Source organism: Apium graveolens, chromosome 10, assembly GCF_009905375.1.
Source record: "Apium graveolens cultivar Ventura chromosome 10, ASM990537v1, whole genome shotgun sequence".
In the NCBI taxonomy this organism is placed as follows: domain Eukaryota; kingdom Viridiplantae; phylum Streptophyta; class Magnoliopsida; order Apiales; family Apiaceae; genus Apium; species Apium graveolens.
The window spans coordinates 98,203,131-98,222,955 of NC_133656.1; positions in this window are offsets into that span (position 1 = coordinate 98,203,131).

Here is a 19,825-nt window from a genome sequence, read left to right on the forward strand (position 1 = left end):
AATATCAAGCTAACTTGAGCTATGTCAGAGGTTGCTTGCTTCAGTGTCATATCAGAACTTACTATATCTTGACTCTGAACAACTTGAGCCATGTTAGAGGTTGTTTGAGAAATCTTCTTTGAAACCAGAGTAAGATTAGCATCTTCAACAGATATTTCTTCATCCATAGGAGGCACATAAACCTTTACAGGTTCACCAAATTTTTCTTTGCCCTTGGACCTTGGGTCTATCTGCATTTGTGATTTGGCCTTGGTTGCCTCAGGATTTACCCTTTCTTTTATCACAATGCCTTTAGCCTTAGGAATTTTCTTTTCAACAACAAAAGCTTCAGATTTGGAGTTGAATTTTTCTAACTTAAGTCTAGCTTCTTCTTCCTTTAGACTTTCAAAGTCCATTCCCGGATTTTCTTTCAGAAATAACTGTCTTGAAATTTCCTCATCAAGTTCCAGATGTTCATCATAACTTATCCTTTAACCAGTATCAGAAGTTATTCTTCTCCAGCATCAGAACTTGTTCTTCGACTTGTAGTTCTATTTTTACTTGATGAAAGATCTTTACCTTGACCATGACCTCCACCCATTCCAGAGTTTCTCGGGTCATCTTTTCCGTCATCCTTTCCCTTTAGTGTCTTGATAGGTTTGCATTTGGACTTAATTACTTTCTCCCCCTTTTTGGCATCAGCAGGTAATAGAAGAGAGACAAGCAATTCCACTGAGGATTGGATCTCATTGAGTTGATTTTGATGAGAACTTGATTTTTCAAAATTTCATCAATCTGAGACTGTTGCTTCTCTTGGGTTTTCTCAATGTAGGCAATTCTGTCAAAGGTAGGTTGGAAAAACCTTTTATTTTCAAGTTTCAGATTCATATCTTAATGGATCAAGTTTTCTTGAATTTTATTCACCTTGTCATGAGTGATTGAGTGTTGACCTTGAAGGTGCCTTGTACTCAATGCAGTAACTCTCAGCTGTGTCTTGAAATCATCAGTTATCAGCATTTCATCAGCTTTTGCAAGATGCTCAGCAAGAATCTTTTCAGAAGGAACAAAGGTAACTGTGTTCCACTCCTTAGTCCACTTCTGTCCTCTAGGAATTTCACTCCAAGGTACTGGTGCTTCCCCTGTAACAAACTTCTTAACTATCTCAGCTTTATGAACAGTTTGTTGGGGTGCTTGTCCTGATGGACCAGCTGCATCAACATCTACATTTGTAGCAGCAGCTTCACCAGTAACTTCATCTTAGCAGCATCAGAACTTGTAGAATCAGCATCAGCAGCATCCTCTGATAAAAGAATAGTATGAGAGGCTATGGAGGCTTCGACATCATCCTCTAAGTGCTGATCTCTAACTAAGTTATGATCAACAACCATATTCTGATGCTCACCTGAAATCTGATCTTCAGTATCTAGATGCAGAGAAGGTATTGTAGGCAATTTTGGATTAAAATCAGCATCAAGAAGTGGTGTTGATGGTGGAGTGATTGGAGCTGGTGGAGCTTCTATGTACAAAACCTCAGGTACAATTAGGTTGTGAATATCAATCTCAGCACTTGTGCCTGGGTTTCATTATGTACTGGTTCATTTACAGGAGATACAGGAGGAGTAGGCAGTCTGTCTTGAGTAGGTCCTGATTGTGTTGAAGGAAGAAAATCAACAACAATTGGTTATGTTGGGATTAGAGATTCCTGACCCCCTTCCTTAGCTTCTTCTTCCAGAGTTTCTCCAGAATGTGATGAGACACTGACATGCCTCCTGGCTCTTTGCTTTTTATGTCACTTTGAAGGTGGAGAGACTGTGGGAGTTTCATCAGAATACATTCTTCTAAGTCTTTTGAGAAGCTTAGAACTCCCAATTCCACTATCCTTCTGAGAAGAGACCTTCTCAGCTTCTTCAACAACAGGTTCTGAAACTGGAACCTATTCCTCACTGTCTGACTCATCTCTTAAAACAATCCTCCTTCTCTTCTGTTGTGTCTGAGGTACAGTCTTTGTCCTCTTGGTCTTTGAAGATGAAGGCTTCACAGTATATGCTGATGATGAAGGTTGAGACGTCTTTGAAGGTTTGAAAAATGTTCTGATTGAGGGTTGAGTAGGTTGAGGTTGAGAAGTTTGAGGTGTAAGTATGGTATGTTCTGATGGTTGTGTTGGTGGCTGGGATGTGCTGGTGGGTTGAACATCAGGGTAAATAGATCTGTAGGTGTGAGGATCAGCATTTACCAGAATCTGTTTTACAGACTGAGGTATCTGTAAGGGTCTAACCACTTGTTTCTTTATGTCAACATTTAACAAATCATTAAAAGCCCATTTTGAAAGTTTAAAAGATGGAATTAAATCAGTGGTAGGTTGGGGTTCATCAGCACAACATAAATTATATATAAGCTGACAGAATCTAGCAAAGTACACGACATTCCTATCTTCTGTCATCCTATCCCCTATGAAACCTAGCACAACACTTGCAAAATTAAAGTGAGTTTGATGAATAAGAGCATACCCGATGTGCTGACTCATAATTGGAATGGCATCAAAGTTGGAGCACTTATTGGCGAATTCATTAGTGATACAATCGAAGAAAAAGTTCCATTCCTTCCTGATTTTTGCTCTTTTCAATTGTCCAAGCTTTCCCAAACTGTCCTCATAATCCAAACTGGCCATGAACTGCTGTAGAACAGGTTCCTCCACTGTTGAAAAAGTACAGCCTTCTGGTAAGTGGAGAGCTTTACGAACTGCTCCAGGAGTAACCACATGCTCAACATCATTCACTTCAAAAACGATGCTTGGAGTACCAGTAGCACCACCATTATCAAAATGCCTAGTCCGCCAGAACGTCATAACTTGTTGGCTTGAAATGACTTGAGGTTGGGTCAAAGCATACCCAATCTCACTATTTGCTAGAAAATCTTGCACAAAGTGCAAATCAGATGGAGCTTCATCTTTATTCAAGATTGCAACATAGTTGTTAGGTACAAACTTGGCTCCATCTACAATCAAATCCTTGGGTGCCATGAGAAATAATTGAGAAATTAGGTTGACTGTAAGGTGTTTTATAAAATGTCTGTATGATAAATCGTCAGTAGTTGTGAGAGAGAATAAGAGTAACAAGAGAGAGATAAAGTATGAAAGTGAATAAAAGATTTTACAATCTTTTCTCTCTTTTACTTATACACGGTAAAAAAATAGCCGTTTGAGACACCTGTCAGACATGCAGCAGTAAAAGATAATTAATGGGAATGGGTATTCAGTAATCATTATTTATCACATGCAGTTTTTCAAGGAGAAAAACCGTTCCACTTACCAAGTAATCCCATTAATCAAGGACGTTCAGTTTTATTTTAAATTTTAAAAACAAACTGTTCCTACTAAATAAATGATTATTACTGCTTTACCAATATTCTGTAAAAATATGGACAATGAGAGAATGACCAAAAATAAACCAAGTAAACAAATACTGCCACGTCAGAATCAGAACTTGATTTGTATCAGAGCTAAAAAGGTCATCAGAATATGGTTAGTTAACTCGAAAGGTGAATGCCTATTTCTGTAATTCTTCACACAAATTCTGATTTCGTTTCTTCAGAATTTAATCATCAGAATTTCCATCATTACTTGTCCTAAGAATTTATGCAACTAACACTTAACCTGTTCATCTAAAACAACATTTATCACCACAATAATTTTCATCATTCATATGAAGTGTATGTGTGTGCAGTAAGCTAAATATCAGATAAAGATTAAAGTCTGATTCACTTCAGTACATCTTAGAAATAAGGCATAACTAAGAATTTTGCTCAAAATATGTTAGTATTCTGAGGTCTACTTTAGAATGAGTTCATGCATGAGTCCACCTCAACTGTTTTGTGCTCATTTTATGCATCTTTTGAAATTCTATTTTACAGTGGCTTCTCAGTGTAAGTAAGTTACGACTGCTTATCAGAATTTATGCTATTATCAGAGTATTTCTCCAGTAATCATAGAGTGTGAAAAGTCACCAAGAAAAATATTTATTTTGCTTTTCTGATGCATATTACTTAATACCAGCACCGCACTTGGGTCGTCCCTTCCATATTTTTACTCTAGATCTCAAAGGAGTACCTGATTTTTATTTTCTTTTCTTTTCTTTTTCTTGTGATAAGGTTACCAGCACTTAGTACATTCACTAGATTTACTAACATCAGAACTTAATAGATAAGAAGCACTATTCTAGTTTTTGACTTAGTAATAAGATACACAAAATAAACTTAACTAAGCTCAATATCAGAATTTGCTTGTGTTAAAAGATTTCCACATAAACAATTACTTCAAACATGGGACTTTAGTATATTGAAGACTGCTAGGTCAGCATCTAGCACAATTATCCTCATTGGATTGAATAGTCACAGAAATATTCATATCACTATCAGAATTTAGAAATTCTCATCAGAGATCAATCAACACTTAAGCAATTTTCAATTTAAGCACAGAATACATAAAGATAGTAATATCTGTAAATACTGATCATAAAATCTAATGAAATAGAACATAAACTAAGCAGACTTAGAGAAAGAACCTGAAACCATTCCAAGTTCATTTACCAATCTTGTAAAAGTGGCTTCACACAGTGTTTTGTGAAGATATCTGCTAGTTGTTGATCTATTGGAATAAAGTGCAATTCCACTGTACCTTCATCCACATGTTCCCTTATGAAGTGGTACCTAATGCTGATGTGCTTTGTCATTGAGTTTTGAACTGGATTACCTGTCATAGCAATAGCACTTTGATTATCACAGTAAATAGGGATTTTATAATATATTAACCCATAATCCAGTAACTGATTCTTCATCCAAAGAATCTGTGCACAACAGCTTCATGCAACAATGTACTCTGCTTCTGCAGTTGATGTGGAAATTGACTTTTATTTCTTGCTAAACCAAGAAACTAATCTGCCTCCAAGAAATTGGCAGCTTCCACTTGTGCTTTTCCTGTAAATTTTGCATCCTGCAAAATCTACATCTGAGTAACCTATTAGCTTAAAATCTGATTCTCTAGGATACCACAATCCCAATCAGCTGTACCCTTAAGGTACTTGAAAATTCTTTTCACAGCTGTTAAGTGAGGTTCTCTTGGATCTGCTTGAAATCTTGCACAAAGACAGGTAGCATACATGATATCAGGTCTACTTGCAGTTAGATAGAGTAAGGAGCCAATCATACCTCTGTAATCAGTAATATCTACTGATGAACCAGTATCCTTATCCAGTTTTGTTGCAGTGGCCATGGGAGTGGATGCACTTGAACAATCTTGCATTCCAAATTTCTTCAACAAATTTCTGGTGTACTTGGATTGACAAATAAAAGTGCCTTCTTCATTTTGCTTGACTTGAAGGCCCAGAAAATAGCTAAGTTCCCCCATCATACTCATTTGATATCTTGACTGCATCAGTTTGGCAAACTTCTTGCAAAGTCTGTCATTTGTAGAACCAAAAATGATATCATCAACATATATTTGCACCAAAAGTAAGTCCTTTCCATGGTTGAGGTAGAACAGTGTTTTGTCAAAAGTTCCTCTGTTGAATCCACTTTTCAGAAGAAATTGAGCTAAAGTCTCATACCATGCTCTTGGAGCTTGCTTAAGGCCATAAAGTGCTTATCAAGCCTGTAGACATGATTTGGAAGTTTGGAATCTACAAAGCCTGGAGGTTGTTCAACATATACTTCCTCTTCCAATTCTCCATTAAGAAAAGCACTTTTCACATCCATTTGAAAGACAGTAAACTTTTTGTGAGCAGCATAAGCCAAAAATATTTTATGGCTTCTAATCTAGCAACTGGTGCAAATGTTTCATCATAATCAATTCCCTCCTGTTGAGAATATCATTTTGCAACCAGCCTTGCTTTATTCCTTGTAATTATGCCATCACTATCAGTTTTGTTTCTGAACACCCACTTTGTACCAATAACAGGTCTGTTCTTTGGTCTTGGCACTAGGGTCCAGACTTTGTTTCTTTCAAATTCATTTAAATCTTCTTGCATTGCTTGCACCCAATCAGTATCTTGAAGAGTTTCTTCCACTTTCTTTGGTTCAGTCTGAGAAAGAAAAGGATTATAAAGACATTCATTTGAAGTAGCTGTTCTAGTTCTGACACCTGCATCAGGATTTCCAATAATTAAGTCAGGTGTATGTGATTTAGTCCACTTCCTTGCAGATGGAAGGTTTTCTCTAGAACTGGATGCTCCCCCATGATCCATGCTGTCTTCGTCAACATTTTCTGATGCTCCCCCTGAAATTATGCTCTCTGAATTGGATCCTTCAGTATTTGAATTTCCAGAATTATCAGAACTTGGCTCATCAGAACTTGATGAATCAGAACTTGAAGAGCCAGTTGTAGGTTCTGATGCTTCTTGAGATGTGGTTGTATCTTCATTATGCCCCCCCTGCACAGGTGCATCTTCTTTTGGCGTAGTCACCACAGTTTCAATAACATCAGAGTTTAATCCATCAGAGTTTGCAGTATCAGGATTTACAGTATCAGAATTTAAATCTTCATTTTCAAATCTCAGCTGATCATGATCATTGAAATCTTCAAGTCCAATAATCTTCTTATCATCAAAAGAGACATTGATAGATTCCATGACAACCCTTGTTCTTAAATTGCAGACTCTGAAGGCTTTTGTGGAAAGTGGATATCCAACAAAAATTCCTTCATCAGCTTTTAGATCAAATTTGGATAGCTGTTCAGAATGACTCTTAAGAACAAAACACTTGCATCCAAATACATGAAAATACTTCAGATTTGGCTTTTTTTTTCACCATCTCATATGGTGTCTTTCCATGCTTGCTAATGAGTGTTGTATTCTGAGTAAAACAAGCAGTCTGCACAGCTTCAGCCCAAAAATAGGTTGGTAGCTTTGCTTCATCAAGCATAGTTCGTGCAGCTTCAATAAGAGTTATGTTCTTTCTTTCAACAACTCCATTTTTTTGTGGAGTTCCAGGAGCAGAAAATTTCTGCTTTATTCCAAGGTCTTTGCAAAACTCTTCCATGATCAAATTCTTGAACTTAGTGCCATTATTACTTCATATAATCTTCACAGAATTTTTGACCAATTTATCCAGTTACTTGATATGATCAATCAAAATAGATGCAGTTTCACTTTTTATGTGCAAGAAATATACCCATGTATATCTGGTGAACTCATCCACTATGACCATAACATATTTCTTCTTTGCGATAGACATGACATTCACTGGACCAAATAGATCAACATGTAGTAGGTGATAACGCTCAAGAATTGATGATTCAGTCTTGCTCTTGAATGAAGATTTTCTTTGTTTAGCCTTCTTACATGAATCACAAAGGCCATTAGGAGCAAATACTGATTTTGGAAGTCCTCTCACAAGATCTTTCTTGACTAGTTCATTTATATTGTTGAAATTTAAATGATAGAGTTTCTTGTGCCAATTCCAGCTTTCTTCAATTGATGCTCTACTTAACAGACAGATTGCAGAACCATCAGGACTTGTTGAAAGCTTGGCTTCATAAATGTTACCATGCATGTATCCTTTCAGAACAGCTTTGCCTGTAGATTTGCTTACAACTTCACAATATTCTTCAAAGAAATCCACATGATAATCTCTGTCACAGATTTGACTAACACTGAGCAGATTGTGTTTAATTCCTGAGACCAGAGCTACTTTATTAATGATGACATTCCCCAGATTGATATTTCCATATCCCAAGGTTTTTCCAATATTGTCATCTCCATAAGAAACACTTGGGCCAGCTTTCTCCACAAAGTCTGATAACAGGGCTTTATTTCCAGTCATATGTCCTGAACATCCACTGTCCAGAACTAGGATGTTTTTCCTATTGCCCTGCAATCACAAAGACCATTAATGATTAGTTTTAAGGACCCAAACTTGCTTGGATCCTTTGGCCTTATTAAGTTTGTTAACATTTGCAGCGGATTTAGCATCAGAGTTTATGTTAACATTTTTCTTATCAGCATTTAAACTATCAGACTTTGTATCAGAACTTACACTAGAAGGAACAATGCTAACTTTCTTTAAAGAAGGTTTTATTTGATAATAATCATAGTACAAACTATGATATTCCTTACAAGTATAAATGAAATGCCATAAACTACCACAATGAAAAGAAGGATTTTGTGGCTTATATCTAACAGACTGACTCTTAACTCCTGATTTTTAAGGTAAGGAGTTTATGTTCTTATTTTTCCTGCAAAAATAAGCCAAATGGTTAGAACTTCCACAATTATATATTTTTCTGGGAGCATTAGGAACAGGCTTAAAATCATTGATTTTATTCACACCTTCCTTTCCATTCCTATTTTTCCTAGGTGACTTTACCTTATTTACATTCTTAACATCTTTCAGCTTATGCTTAAGCTACTTCTTGGTCATTAAGCCTACGTTAACTTCAGTTGGCTTTTCCTGTTTTAGTTTGTCAGAAGTTAATTCCTCTTTAACTTCTGATTTCTCAGTATCAGACTTTACAGCTACAAACTTAACAGGTTTTACCTTTGGCTTTTGTTTAACAATCACATGCTTAATTTCTACATTTCCTTTATCATTCTTATCATCTCCATAACCTAAGCCCTCTTTCCAGTTTCCACTACTTAACAAATTCTGAGTTATTCTGCTAGAGTTAGTCCAAGTTCTGATAATCTCTCTTTCCTTTTCTAACTCAGTTTTTAGAGATTCATTCATTTTAAGTACTTCATCCCTAACATAGAAAGCATCATCTCTATCTTTCTGAGTTTGATGGAACATGACTAACTCTTTTTCTAAATAATCATTCCTCTTTTTACAAGCAAGATTTTCAGAAGTTAATCTTTCACATGTTAAAGTTTGATCTCTATAACTAATGGACATGGTTTTAAGATATCTTCTAAACTCATTTATATCATCAGTATGAAAGGCATAAGTAGTTTGAGGTACCTTCAACTCAGCAGCATCAGAACTGCTATCAGCATTTGCCATCAAGGCATAGTTCTCCTCACTTTCAGAATCTGAAGTGTCTGTCCAGCTTTTCTTCTTTGTGACAAGAGCCTTGCCTTTGTCACTCTTCACTTTCTTGCAATCAGGAGATATGTGGCCTTTCTCACCACAGTTGTAGTATTTGACATTTTTGTAATCTCCTCTATCAGACTTCCCTCCTTTGCCTTCAGATTTTCTAAAACTCTTATTATCAGGACTAGCACCTTTCCTAGAAAACTTCTTTCCCTTCCTGAATTTTCTGTATACAATCCTTGTGATTCCTTTCACCATAAGAGCACACAGCTTCGTCATCTCTTCATCAACATCCATCTCAGGTAAGCTTTCAGTTTCTGAGTCATCATCACTATCAGAACTTGATGACTCAGTATCAGAATTTATGATGAGAGCTTTTCCCTTGCCTTTCCTTGAGGTAGCTTCTTTGGGGGATTCCTCATCAGCCTTAAGAGCAACTGTCCTTGACTTTCCTCCTTTCCTCTTGCTTCTTTGTTCCATCTCAAGTTCATGAGTCTTGAGCATCCCATAAATTTCATCAAGAGTTATTTCTTCAAGATTATAGTTGTCTCTTATAGTGGTGGCCTTCAAATCCCATCTTTCAGGAAGTGTTAATAGGAATTTAAGATTTGAATCCTCAAGTTCATATTCCTTGTCAACTAGTGACAAATCATTTAAGAGTTTGACAAATCTGTCATATAAACCGGTTAATGACTCATCAGGCTTTGAGTCAAAGTGTTCATACTCTTGAGTAAGTATAGTCTTCCTGTTCTTCTTAATTGATTCGGTTCCCTGGCATCTTGTCTCCAAAGCATCCCATATCTCCTTTGCAGTCTTGCAGTTAATTACCCTGTTTAACATGACATTATCAATGGCACTATGCAACAAGTGTCATACCTTAGCATCCTTAGCAATTGAAGAGATATCTTCAGCAGTGTAATCACTCTTCTCCTTTGGTACAGACTTTACTGGTTGACCTGCAACTACAACAGCGAGTTTGGTTGGCTTGTGTGGTCCTTCATTGATTCTGTCAAGGTATTCTAGATCAGTAGCTTCCAGAAATATAGACATCCTCACCTTCCATATGGAATATTCAGATGGTTTCAGTATGGGAACTCTAATAGTCTCATATCGACTATGGATTTGAGTCTTTGGAGGTTCTTCAGTTTTGGTGGGCTTGGTTAGAGTTTCTTCTTCAGACATGATTGTTTTTGGATCTTAAACTGTTTATGTGTTAACAAATCTACTCTGATACCACTTGTTAGGTCACACACACTGTAGAAGGGGGTTGAATACAGTGTTTATCACAATCAAATCGAATTAAAGAACTCAAGTAACAGAAAACAAACTTTATTCAATATAATAAACTTTGTTACAATATGGAACTGTCCTCTCTCAGTGATGAACAAATATCACGAGAGCTGTTAGGGTTACAATGAATATTATTCTCGATAATGATAACACGTATAGTGTAAACCCTGTATATGTGTTTATATACTACACACTTACATGATAATCGCTAATTGATACGGAATATAATTCTGCTTCCTAAAATATATCAATCAGATATCTTTTCTTCCAAGTATTCTATTCTTCATAGAATTCCTTCTTCATGCATATATCTTCATGCGTTTGTCTTGATCTTCTTTCCTTTCAATCAGCCGCCTTCCTTATCTGAAAGTCTCCTTAAGTCCTGATATTATCTTCTGATAAATATCTCCTAATAACTTAAGTTCTGACTACTTAAGTTCTGACTTCAGTATAAGTGCTGATTTCCAGTTAAGTACTGATTTGTCCTGTTTAAGTAAGATCTGAAAACTAAACACAAATTATATTAAACATGACATAATCAAATATATCTAACATTAACCAAGCTAACAAAACAACACACAAATTCACCAAGCAAGCAACAATTCATTTTTCATCTCCATTTCTTGAAGAAACCTCTCGGCTTCGTTCTTAACAAATGGGAAGTCCAAGCTCCTCCACTTGCTAATTTATAAGGTAATTATCCTAGTTTCTCCTAGTTATGTTACATACTTCCTAGGAATCTTAGCTTCAAAATCTTTTCCTAGCATTTTCTATAAATCATTCAAGAAGATGATGAATAGTACTTTCTTGAAATTAATTTTGTGTTCTTGATTTCTTTGGAAAGATCAAGCTAGTAGGAGGATAGATCAAGGCTCCCTAAGGCTTTATAGCAACTTATCACTCACTAAGGAAGGTAAAACCTCATACCCTAGCTTTACTTTTGAGTATTTAGGAGTTGTTATGATTCATAAAGTATATGAGAAGCATGATTCTTGGTTGTTAAAATTTTGGTTGGAGTTGTGGTGATTTTGAGTCATGAATCTTGGTTTTGATTAATTTTTTTAAGATAAAGTTAGTAGTTCATGTTTGTGGTTGAATAAGTTGGAAAACCTTGAGGTTATGGACTGATGTGGTGTGGTTTAGGTGAAGTTTTGTTGTATTAATGGTTATGAGTTGGTTGGTGGTTAATTGGAGTAGTATAAATATTGGTAATCGCGTAAACATAGCCGTCGTAATGCCCGTTTTCATTCAACTGCTTGTACTTAGTGTTCGGGACAGAAAGCTCACTGACCAATCTGTAACATTTCCATGTGTTAACTAGATCGTGTGATAAGCTTCGTTTTGATATGTGGTTCGCTTGGATCCGATGTACGGTTTAGGAGAAACGGCCATTTTAAGTAACGACGTTTCGTGAGCGAACCATTACCCCTCGCCTTAATTTAAAACCTTGATTAAGGTCCTTAAATGACTAACTGGAGTACGGAAAAATTATGAAAGATTAATTGGTCAGTTGGTAGAGTATTCACGAAAGAGTCGCCTTAAAATTCGTAACGGTTAATTTATTAAAATTAGTGGAGCCGAGGGTACGCAAGCGATTGACGCAAATCGTTAAGCGTATAAGCGACCATAAGCGACCGTTAGGGTATGAATGAGTTTTTACTAGTTTCTTAAGCGACCGTGGTCTAATTCTGATTTATGTTGTTATTCATAGGTTATCGGACCCACTCTAAGCTTAAGTCTACCCCGGAACGCTCAGACAAGTTTTCTACCCGTTATACTGTTGTTGTGATGTAATATATTGATGAATTATCTTGAGATAAGTTTATGGTTATTATTAGCAAAGTCTTGCGATATATTGGAGCATGTTGATATGATATTTATATGTATGCATGTTTCGTAATCTTGATATTCTATTATCAATTCAAATACTTATAAACTGCATAATACATATGCTAGAGATAAGCAGTAGTTGCATATACCCTTAGTATAGGGGACCCGAAGGTAAACATTTTTCTAAACCGGGAATCGATGTTCCCGAGTATAATATATATATATATATAGTTTTCTATAGCTATTAATCGAATAAGGTATATTCGATGGTTTTAAATAACAATCAAACTTATTTTTGATTATTCAAAAAAGGATCGTACTTTCATATAAGTATATCTTTTGTTATTCGTTTCAAGTATGAGTTTTAAAAATTCTATATCAATTATTTTTATAAAGATTATCCTTATGGGAATTTTATTTAAATAATAATATTCAGATATTTTCTAACATATCGGGAATGATTTATTTTATTAAATCATCATTACTCTAAATATTCTTTAAAATGTTTTTGAGTCTTCAAAATGATTTTAAAAGTTGGAGCGGATCCCAAAACTCATTTTCAGATTTAAGATTTTCCTTTCGAAGGGGATTTAAATACTCGCTCAAAACCTAAGGGGTCCGGTTCTGGGGTGTATTTTTGGAGCAACGAAGTTGCTAACTTGATAAAAGAGTTTGATTACTTGCCCAACATTCGGGAAGTAAGCCCAATCGAAATGCATCGGCATAAGCAACATGGGCTGAGTGGGTGTAATAACCCCCAAAATTTTGAACTTTTTATAACCCTTATGAATAGTGTTTTTGCTGAATGAGAAAACATTTCATTTCACACTATGTAGGGGTTCTGTTTTGGATATTCTGAGATTTTATTAGTACTCTATATGGAAGTGTATGTAAAGATCATCAGAATCCAATTCCGAACACTTTGATTTTTCCCGGAAATCCACTAGATACGGAAGAAATTGAGTATAAGGTAACAGGATATAAAGGATATAAATTAAAGGATTATAAGAGAGGATCATAAAAGGAATATAATGTATTGAGAAAGGTTAAGGAAACCCAAGTAATAAGATCCCGGGTATGATCCCTCAAACGAGAAACGAGAACGAAAGTTAAGCGAACCGTATAACAGATCAGCGGTCATTAGAAAAACAATTAGGGAGTTAATCAAGGAGGTTAGGGATGATGAGGTCATCCAACCAATAAGAAGGGGGCAATTAAGGGAAGATGACATCATAAGCATGACATAAGCATGACATAAGGGGAAGGAGATGTGGTTGGTTTATAACCACACAAAGACAAGGTTAATAAGGTAATTAACCAAAACTAATCAAAAGAAAATCAACCAACCAAAACAAAACAAAGCAAACACAAAAATCATTTTTATTTCTCTTCACCAAGAAGCTTGCTCTCGGCTTTTTCCATTTTCAAAGAGAAGAATTTTCAAAATTCAAGTTCCAAGCTTCCTAAATTGGTAAGATAATTCTCTAGTACTCCTTATGCATAGTTATGGCTATCTTATGAGTTTAAGCCTCCAATCCATTCTTAATCTTCTCCAAGAAATCAATGAAGAAGACAATGAATAGTGATTTCAAGGTTTTTAACTTGATTTTTCTTATTTTTCCTTTAAGATCCAAGCATCTCTAAGACATCTCAAGGCTACTTAAGGCTTCCTAGCTACTCACATCACTTCAAGGAAGGTATATCATCTCCAAACCTTAGCTTTACTTTTTATATTAGGATGATTTTGATAGTTATGGTAAAGAGTAGCTTGAAGCTTGTTTGTTTAGAGTTTGGGTTGAAATGGTGGTGAATTGAATGTTGAAATCTTATGGTTTGGTTAAAGGATTTAAGTATAGTTTAAATTCAAGTTTAAGAATAAGTATAATTGTTAATATTGAGTTGATTGGGTCTGTTGTAGTGTGATATGGATGGACTTTGATTGTATGAATGGATTGGGGTTGTTTGGTGATTGAATTGGAATGGTATAAAATTGGGAAATCGCGTAAACATAGCCGTCGTAATGTCCGATTTACTTTAGACTGCTTTTGTTCATAACATTAGGACCCGAGAACTCCCTGCTAGGCTTTGACCATTGCCTTGTTTAGATAGTTCATGTTACGAGCTTCGTTTTGATATGTGGTTCGTTTGATTCCGCTGTACGGTTTAGGAGAAACGGCCGTTTTAAGTAACGATGTTTCGTGAACGAAACATTACCCCTCGCCTTACTTTGAAACATAGGTTAAAGACCTAAAAAGGGTTAATTAGTGTATGAAACAATTATGTTAAGTGTGTTAGGCAGTTGGTAAGACTCGCGAAGGAATCGCCTTAAAACTCGTAATGGTTAAATTATTAAAAATGGTGGAGCCGAGAGTACTCGAGTGACTTAAGAGAATCAGTAAGCGCAAAGCGAGCGTTAGAGTCTAATTTGGTTAAAGTATAGATTTACAAGTGACTTTGGTTTAATTCCAACTCACATGTTGTTTATAGGTTACCAGACTCGTCCCAAGCCATTAATCACCCTCAGTCGCTCAGGCAAGTTTTCTACCCGTATAACTATTGTTGTGATGTACATGTGTTTATTCATGATCTTGCGATAAATGCATATTTGTTATTAGCAAATTCTTGCGATATATTGTAGCATGTGATATGGTATATATGCATGCCTATTTCATATTCTTGAATTATATATCTGTTGGTTCAAATGCTTATTAGTTGCATAATACCTATGCTAGAGATAAGCGGTTTTTGCGTATACCCATAATATAGGGGATCAAAAGGTGAACTTTTTCTAAAACCGGGAGTCGAGGCTCCCGAGTATAATATATATATTTATATATATATATATGAATAGTTTTTAAAACTATGAATCAAATAAGGTTTATTCGATAACTTTATTTTATTAATGAATATTATTTTGAATATTCATTCGAGGACATATGACTCCGCTTATTTTATTTATTGAATATTATTTTGAATATTCATTCGAGGGCTTATGACTCCGTTTATTTTATTAATAAATATTATTTTGAATATTCATTCGAGGGCTTATGACTCCGATTTATTTACTAATTAATATTCTTTATTTTATTAAAGAATAATGTGTCGGTAATCAAACTTACTTTTGATTATTCAAATAAAGATATTACTTTCGTATAAGTATATCTTTGGTTATTTAATAGTCATTTCAAGTATAAGTTTTACAACATCTACTTCAATTATTTTTATAAAGATTATTCTTTATGGGAATATTATTTAAATAATAATATTCAGATATTTTCTAATATATTGGGACTGATTTACTTTATTAAATCAGCATTACTCCAAACACTCTTTTAAGTGTTTTCGAGTCTTTAAAATGATTTTTAAAAGTTAGAGCGGATCCCAAAACTCATTTTTATATTTAAGATCCTCATTTCGAAGGGGATTTAAATACTCGCTCAAAACCTGAGGGATCCGGCTCTGTGGTGTGTCTTATATTCGCAACAAGGTTGCTGTCTTGTTAAAAGAATTTTGATTACTTACCCAACACTCGGGAAGTAAAATTCTTGGAACAAGTTAATCCATTAACAGGCATCGCCTGGGAAATATCGGTGAGTTTTCCTTTCCAACTAGATACGACTTCTTGGTGGAGCCGTATCAACAAGTTTCTACTTGGGGAAAGGGGGGACGAGCTTTACGTTTCAGAGTCATGGATTTCATCTGAACTAGGAGTGGCATAAGTGGTCGAGTGGCGCCGGCCCAGCCTTATTATATTGGCCCAAAATGGCCTGGAAGTTCCGCTAAGACGGTCCATTCCTTAGGAGTCCAGTGTTCGGTTGACAAGTAAATCCGACAGGTTCTCCTCTAAATGTAGAAAATGGCGGGGTTGTACTACTGCGACTGATCATCGTAAGTGGTCTTCCTGGCGCGACAAACTCCCGTAATGAGTTTATCATCCAGTTGGATAATTCTGCAACACTACCCGTAGCATTTCGATCGAAAGGCTACGAATGGGTGGTTGCCGAAGTATTGACAGGGTCAAAAAGTTTTATTGGTGTTTCCATTGAATGAAGTATCTCGTAACTTCATTTCCTTTAAAAATATTTCAAAGGTTGAATATATTCAAGTTTTAATTTATGGTCTCATCTATGGGATGACCTCTTGAATCTTATTATACTTTGAACAGTAGTAGTTCAAGTAGATTTCTAAAAATGGTATAAGTATAGTGAAGTAATTGGTAACTTCATCTTCTTTTAAACTTGTTGTGAATATGTTGTGCACTTGATGATTACCTAAACAAAACATCTAAGTAGATTTTACTTAGTGAAATAATGTAGCACTCGACGGATAAGAATTATAGTTCCGACGGATAACTCATTTTGAGTACCGACGGATGAGTAATTTATTATCCATCGAGTGAGTAGCTTATAAAATGATAAGTTTGTAGCACAGTGTTGTATGCACCTTTGTATAGAATCTGTAGTAGCATATAAGTCATGTTTACTTTAACTAGATATGCGGAATAGGTTGATTAACTGTACATAAGCAATGTCTTGTAATTCTGTATAAGTGAAATGAAGTCAAGTGCCAAAATAGCTATCAACGGATGCTTAACAAAGCTTCGACGGATGATCAAATGACTCTCAACGGATGTTCAAAATAGCAGTCGACGGATGATCAAGTAAGTCATCGACGGATGATCTGAAAGTCGACGGATGATAATATCAAGATTCAAACATCAGTTGAACAGTGAAAGCTGACACACAGCCGTCGAGATTGGATACAAACACTGTGGAAGCCTATGAACTGGGTCATAGAGGACGCAAAGCAATAAAGATCAAGACTGTTAGATTTTATATTTATTCAGTTCTTTTGACTTTGTAATCTTGGTAATATATATAAACCAAGAGAGTAGCAAATAGAAAACTAACTAAGAAAACTAAGTTAGCTTAGAAACAAACACAGAGAAATCTTTGTAAGCACTATCTTTAGCATTTCCTGTGTTCTTAGTTGTTCTATCTTGTAAAAGCAGCTGTGAGCAATTCTGCACACAGAGTTCTCTCGATATATTAATATATATCTCTGGTGGAATTGTTTAAATCCACCAGAAAGTTTTTAAAGACTCTTGTTTTTAATTACTCTTGTTTTGATTCATTAAAGTTTATATTCCACATTGTGCTAATCAAAACAGACATATCTATAGTCGAGTTGAACATTTTTATTTCAAGAAAAAGATAAAGAATTCTATTCAACCCCCCTTCTGTAATTCTTGCTATATTGTTAAGGGACTAACAATTGGTATCAGAGCAAGCTCTTAATCTACAAAGAGTTTAAAGATCAAAACAATTCAGCAAGATGAACAAGAAAGATGTTGGAATCAAGATTCCTTTTCTGGATAAAGATAATTACCATCATTGGAAGGTAAAGATGCATCTTCATATGCTTTCTCAAGATGAGGCCTATGTGGACTGCATAGAAAGAGGCCCTCATGTTCCAATGAGAGCTGCAACAGGAAATGAATTATCAGTTCCAAAGCCAAGGCATGAATGGTCTGATCCTGATCTTGAACAAGTCAGAAAAGATAAAAAGGCCATGAACATTCTGTTCAATGGTGTTGATGCAGATATGTTTGATAACATCATCAACTGCAAGACTGCCAAGGAAGTTTGGGACACAATACAGATAATCTGTGATGGTACTGAGCAAGTAAGAGAAAATAAAATGCAGCTTCTGATTCAGCAATATGAGCATTTTCACAATGAAGAAAGTGAGTCACTCACTGACATTTTTAGTAGATTCCAAAAGCTACTAAATGCTCTTTGTAACACCCCCAAATCCGGGGTCGGGGATCCGGGTTGTCACGAGTTCCATTTCCCTTAATAACACCCAATCTTAATACACAATCAACTACTCTGAACTGTGACCCCACAATAAACACACACACCACAAGTAATAGTCTCAGAGATGAATATCCAAAAAAATAATCACAAGTCGTTCTATTCCACAATTATATGTCAATACACCTTAAAAAGGTTTTCGAATAAATTTACATTTCTTTGCCATTATTACAATTCATATATATACATAATCTGGTACATCAAAAGTTGAAAGCCTAGCCTATTGATAATTTCTACCTCAGCTACAGCGGCCTCAACGCTTCCCGAAAGCTGCGGAACGTTTCCTATCCGCTTGCGAATTGGGAGCTTGGTCCTGTTCATCTTATCTATCTGATGTTGCGTGATGAAAGAAGAAAGCAAGGGTGAGCAGCAAGCCCACCAAAATAATATGTATAATGATTAACAATATATGAGCCTTCTCATAGTACTCATGAAAGTCTTTGTCAAAAGAAATGAACCAAGTTGATATCTTAATGCGATGAAGTCGCAAAATATTCAGTATATATATACATATATACTTTTCAAAATATTGGAAGTCCTCTTCCATGCATAATACACACAGAGTTCCAGTGTAAAACTGTATAAAAATACCGTTGCAAGGTGATTTCATATATCTAACCTTGTCTCAACATTTTTCTGAAAATCTTTGTCATGCATAAGATAATCATTTACTACATATAAGTTTAAAAAAATGAAGTTACAAGATACTCCAATATACTTATATCCAAATACTACTTGAACTACCACCGTTCAAGTTATAATCAGTTTCAAAGTTCATCACCCAGATGAGACTACGAGATAGGACTTGAATAGATTCAATCTTTGAAATATTATTATAAATAATGAAGTTACGAGATACTTCATTAAGTCCTGATATATATATCCATATATATATATATCTCATACATTTCCTGAAAATCTATGTCATGTAAAGTATGAACAGAGTTGTAATATCCAATGAATTTTGGAAAGGAAAAGAAATTTGGCATAAACCCGATATCTTGCTGATCAAGCAAAGATACCAATAAGTAACCTTTTCTACTAGTAGATGGATGAATCCCCCACCGGTCATCACCCTGGCCACATAAGGACCTTGTGCTGGACCGCCACCCGGCCTCTTACGCGTTGATGGACTGCCACCTAACCACTTACACTTTGATAGACCGTACCCCGGCCTATCGCTTATGCCGACTCAATTAGATGGGCTTACTTCCCGAACGTTGGGTAAGTAATCAATTCATTTGTTTTCTCAAAATAGCAACCACGTTGCGAATGTAAAATGCACCACAGAGCTGGATCCCCCAGGTTTTGAGCGAGTATTTAAATCCCCTTTGAAAGGAAGATCTTAAATATAAAAAAATGAGTTTTGGGGTCCACTCTAACTTTAAAAATCATTTTGAAGACTCGAAAACATTTTTAAGAATGTTTGGAGTACTGCTGATTTATTAAAATAAATCAGTCCCGATATATTAGAAAATATCTGAATATTATTATTTAAATAATATTCTCATAAAGATAATCCTTATAAAAATAATCGAAGTAGAAGTTTTAAAACTTATACTTGAAATGGATATTAAATAACCAAAGATATACTTATATGAAAGTACTATCTTTATTTGAATAATCGAAAATAAGTTTGATTATCGACACCTTATTCTTTAATAAAATAAAGAATATATCTCAGCAAATAATCGGAGTCATAGATCCTCAAATGAATATTCAAATAATATTCAATAAATAAAATAAGCTGAGTCATAAGCCCTCGAATGAATATTCGAAATAATATTCAATAATAAAATAAAGGAGTCATAAGTCCTCGGATGAATATTCGA